General features: G+C 38.0%; 1 long non-coding RNA gene across 2 annotated transcripts; it reads left to right on the plus strand.

Annotated features, from left to right (window-relative positions):
* Nucleotides 1-385: 385 nt before the first annotated feature.
* Nucleotides 386-3,273, plus strand: LOC140177202 (uncharacterized). Of its 2 annotated transcripts, none has more exons than XR_011869019.1 (4): nucleotides 386-553; nucleotides 645-699; nucleotides 788-916; nucleotides 2,391-3,273. It is a non-coding gene; the product is annotated as an uncharacterized lncRNA (long non-coding RNA). The 2 variants fall into 2 exon arrangements; XR_011869020.1 differs by having other exon boundaries at nucleotides 390-553; nucleotides 645-694.
* The last annotated feature ends 2,264 nt before the right edge of the window (nucleotides 3,274-5,537 follow it).

Consider the following 5,537-nt stretch of genomic DNA (forward strand, 5'->3'; position numbering starts at 1 on the left):
ACCCTGTGTTACCAGAACCTCAGCGTTTATAACCGAACATAACCGAATACTAACGCAAGAGTTTTCGGAACATAAATACTTACCGAACTAAGAAAACGAAATAGCGGTGGTAGCTAAACTAGTTTGGCGGCAGCCCCGGTGTAAACCCCGGTTAAATTAGTAGATAATTAGTTAATAAATTATTTTTTAATAAGAAGGATTAGAAATGCGAATATTATATCAAAATAGGGTAGAGCTCATCGAAACGAGAATTTTGACACTAATTTCGAAGAAATCGGTCCAAGATTGGACCAAATAGGCCGAACCGGTTGAACCGGACCCAAACCGGGCCGTCGGTCCAACCGGACCAACACTTTAAATGAGCCGAAAGCCCTTTCTTCCTCATTTTCACGTATGAACAACGTGAAAGCTCCAGGGAGAATGAAAGCTCCCGAAACCTTACGGTAATCTTCCGATCCCCGTAACTTCGCCGTTCGAGCTCCGATCGCCGCACCGTTTGCGGCCACGCGTTCACCGCGTCGAGCTCTACATTTCTACCGGAACAATTTCATAGGTAACTTGCTATTTCACTCTCAGCTTCATCTTCCCCCAATTTTCGAATTTTAAGTGGGAATATTGAATTTCTTTGATTTCTGATGTTTTAGGATCCAATTAGCTTGAGAGAAACGTTCACTCTTGCTTATGTGAAGCTTGGGTAAGGTGAGGATACGATAATTCTATTTTATTTTCATTAAATTTGAGCTTTGAGTATTAAATTGGGTATATATGTATTATGAATGTGTATTAGGTTGAAAATAAATAATTGGAGCTTGAAATTGTGAATACTGGAACTTGGAGGAAGCGGATTAGTTGAGTTTTGAGGGGCTGTTTTGGTTTTGAATAAATAGCTTTGGTCGTTACGTGGAAATCGGCTAAGGTATGGTTTAGGTTTCTTGCATTTAATATATAATGTTCTGTGAAAACTTAGGCTAGATGACCATTGGATAAGTTGGAATGCAGGTGTATGTTTAATGTTTAGTAATTTATCGATAATATATTTGGTTGAAGTTTATTGGATAATTAGTTTTTAATTTTGGATGGTGAATGTTGTTATGTTAATTTGGAGAGAATTATGGTTGAATGTTATTGTTGATTAACTAATGATTTGGTGAATTATTGATTTGAGGTATAACTATTGTGGAGGTTGTTGTGATAATGAGGTATTTTGTGTTAAAAGCCTAGGATTTGTGAACTATGATCCTTAGTTGAATTTTGGTTGTTGGATTTGAATATTGTATGAGTTTAATTGTTGATTTGAGGTAGATTTATTGTGGTGGTTGTTATGATGATGAGAAAGGGTATGTTGAATTGAAAAGAATACAGGTTTGGACCCGAATAGGGTGGCAAAGTCCGAGTTTTAGAGGAGATGCTGCCGAAATCTTATAAAAATTAGAGATTTTGTTTATATGATTATTTAAAAAGATTTAGATTTAAAGGTTATATGGTTTGATTTTGAGTTATTAAGAAAATGAGCATGTTTTAAGTTTAGTTCATTTGGAAAAGAATGAATTATGTTTTGAATTGGAACTATTGATGGACGGAATGAGAGGTGTGATAATGAAGGATAATGATTGAATATGATTGATATATAATGATGAATGAGATGTGATTGAGAATGATGTGGATGTTGATGAATTTTAATTGAATTATTTATATGGCTTATGAATTTGAATAATCTGAGATACGAGATTCCCTGGATTAAGTGCCGTGGCTTGCCACCACGTGTACCAGGTTGAAAACTCGATACTTTGTTGACCCTACGACGTAAGTGTGACCGGGCACTATATAAATTCCCGGGAATGTTACCCCCATTGAGCAATATTGATTATTTGAGAAAAATCTATGCATAGACTCTTGGGGATGCACGTCGGGGGACAGTCTAAGGACAATTCAGACTTGTCGGGTTGGCTGGATAACCGAAAGATGAGCCTCATCAGCCATAGGACAGGCATGCATCATATGCATATTACTTGAATTACTTGCTTGTGCTCTAATTGGGTGTGCCTATCTGTATTTGCCATGCTAAATGTGTATTTGTTACCTGCAGTAGTTGTAACTTTCTTGTGTTTGCCTTTATCTGTTTATTTGTCTGTGAAAATGCATGATGGAATTGGAGGTATGGAGGAATGGCAGTATAGGACTTAGATTTAAGGTTAAGTTAAGTTAGGATTAAATATTTCTAGGAAACCACCTTTTATGGCTTCTGTTTAATACTTTAAGCTCTACAATCTGAGTGTCGGCGTTCTAGGATTGCCTCTGGCATTCCCAGGACCTTATATATTATGTGTGTGGCACCTTTACCATACTGAGAACCTCCGGTTCTCATTCCATACTATGTTGTTGTTTTTCAGATGCAGGTCGGGAGCCATCTCGTTAGGCGTCTGGACTCTTAAAGCGGAGGGGTTACTGACAAACCCCAATTTGACGGTTTGTTTTGCATTGAATTCAGAGTATTTTGATAACCTTTTGTCATATTTAGCCTAGGAATTAGCATGATTTTGTTATCTCTCCCATATACGTGCTTAAGTGTAAAAACATGCTTTCTAAGCCTTATTTTGATGAATTCTAGTTCTTCTTTGATTCTATAAGATGCCTTGAGGTGTTTGCTAGTGATTCCAGGATTGAAGTAGGCTAGGCATGGATCAAAGGAAGCAAGGAAGGAAGCATACAAGTGGAGAGAAGCATAAAAAGTCAAAGAAGCAAAGTCAGCCATGCACGCGCACGCGCACAAGGCGCTCACGCGCACATTGCAGAATCGACCAGGGACGCGCACGCGTACCATGCGCGCACGCGCCGATGATGGCACATGACCTCATTAATGCAACACGTGCCTGGCGATTTGAGAGGGTTTCTGAACCCATTTTTGGCGCCAAATTGCTAAGGGAAAGGAATAAAAGGATGAAGGATCAAGGGGAAGGCATGAGGACATCATAAGGGGAATGATAATCATCATTCCCAACTAACTAATCACTTTTAGCTTAGAGTTTTAGAGAGAGAAGCTCTCACTTCTCTCTAGAATTAGGATTAGGATTAGGTTTAGTTCTTAGATCTAGGTTTTAATCTTTGCTTTCTTCCACCTCTATTTCTCAATTCTTTGTTGCTACATTCAATCTCCTTCTATTCCTTTGTTGTAATTTCCTTTATGTTGTTCTTATATTTTGTTGTAGATCTAGTATTGTTCCTTCTACTTTCTTCCAATTCAATAAGAGGTAATTCATAATAATTGTTCTTCTTTGCTTTTCTATTGTTGATCTCTTGTTTTTGTAGTTGTAGATTCCTTTAATTCTTGCATTTAATAATGTTTACTCCTCTTGCACTTTATGTGTTTGTTGAAATGTCTCTTTTAGTTTTAGTGAAGATTTTTTTCCTCTTGGCCTAGGTAGAGTAATTAGTGACACTTGAGTTATCTAATTCCTTTGTTGATTGATAATTGGAGAGATTGCTAATTGGTTTGGAGTGCACTAAAGCTAGTCTTTCCTTGGGAGTTGGCTAGGATTTGTGGCTCAAGTCAATTCATCCACTTGACTTTCCTTTAATTAGTAAGGGTTAACTAAGTGGTAGCAATGAACAATTCTCATCACAATTGAGAAGGATAACTAGGATAGGACTTCTAGTTCTCACACCTTTCCAAGAGCCTTTTATAGTTTTTAGTTTATTTTCATTGCCATTTACTTTTCATGCTCCTTATCCAAAACCCCAAAATAACTCATAACCAATAACAAGACACTTCATTGTAATTCCTAGGGAGAACGACCCGAGGTCCAATACTTCGGTTTATAAATTTTAGGGGTTTGTACTAGTGACAAACAACTTTTTGTATGAAAGGATTATTGTTTGGTTTAGGAACTATACTTGCAACGAGAATTCATTTGTGAAATTCTAAACCATCAAAAATCCAATCATCAAAATGGCGCCGTTGCCAGGGATTTGCAATGGTGTTATGTTATTGGTTATTGTACATATGTGAATAGTGTAAATAGTTTGTCTTTTGCTTGTTTACTAGATTTTGTTAGTTTTATTTTGTTTTTCCATAATGAATTCTCACTTTGGCTATGAGTTTGGCTCTAATTGTGTTGTAGGAAATGTGAACTTCAATGCTAACATGTACCAAGGATGGAACACTCCAATATGGGAGGAGCCTCAAGGAATTGATCACTCCTATTGGCATCAACCTTCGGACACTTATAGGTATAATTCTCATCCTAATGCATGTCAATTCAATGGCTATGGTGACTCCTTTTATGACAATCAACCACCACCATATGCCTATGACTCTCACCCTCAACATGAACCTCAACCATTCTCACAAGCCCTCTCATACCAAACACCACCCTATGATCCATATCCATCATATAACCAATCACCCATACCATATTCTTATGGCCATTATGAGCAAGAACCTTTAGAACCACCACAACCCTATCAAGATTACTACCAAGAACCACCTCAATACTCATCATCTCCATACCTTTACCAAGAAGAACCACCTTCCTACCATGAACCCTCCCTCCAAAATAATGAACCTTCCTACCCACCACAAGCCCCAATAGACGATCTTCTCACTTTGTTACTCCAAGGACAAGAAGCCATGAAACGGGATACACTTGAGTTTGTGACCAATTTGACCAAGGTGGTGCACACTTTAGCCCACCAATGCTTGAATACTCAAGGTACTTCCGTGACCACATGTGCAAAGTCAAAAGAAGAGCAAAGCATGAAGGAGAAATTGGAAAATTCGGTGGAAAAGGAGGAGTCAAATTTTGTGTTGGAACAATTGGAGAAGCCTATAATCATTGAAGAAAAGGAAGAAGTGGTTGAAGATTTAGGAGATGTTGAAAGTCCAAGGGAATGTAGTCTCGTGGAGCACTCTTCCAAGGAGCTTGATATTGAAGTTGAAGAAGGGGCGCAACCCCCAAGGCATATCATCGTTGGAGACTTGGAAGAGGCTTATCAAGAGATGGATTCAATCATGAATGAATTTCTCTCTACAATGGAATCCTCTCCCATTGGACATGGAATTGAAAGTATAAAAGAGTGTGCACAACCTCCCATACCCTTGGTGAGCAATGAGAAAGAGAGCTACCAAGAGGAAAACGTTGGCATGGTGTATATCGAAATTGAAGAATATGAAGAGGTTAACCAAGAAATGGATTTATTCATCAATGAATTTCTGTCCAAAATTGAACCACCTCCCATTAGACAAGAAATCAAAGTTCTTGAAGACAACACCAAGCTATGTGATAAAAGGGGAAAGGTTGGAATCAAGGAAGCTCGCAAAGAGGTGGAAATACACAAAGAAGAGCACAAGGATGCATTGTCTAAGTGTGGGGAAGTCTCCCTTCCCAAGTTACCATCCAATACAACATTTAAGTGGGTAAAATCTCTATCTCTAAGCTTTAATCTCTCACTTAAATATGGTTTGCTTGAAAATGATGGTCAACTTAGAACTCTTTGTGGAATTAAAAGTAAAAACAAGTTGTGTAGTGGTTGGAAAGTAG

Source organism: Arachis hypogaea, chromosome 12 (assembly GCF_003086295.3).
Source record: "Arachis hypogaea cultivar Tifrunner chromosome 12, arahy.Tifrunner.gnm2.J5K5, whole genome shotgun sequence".
NCBI classification, from domain to species: Eukaryota; Viridiplantae; Streptophyta; class Magnoliopsida; order Fabales; family Fabaceae; genus Arachis; species Arachis hypogaea.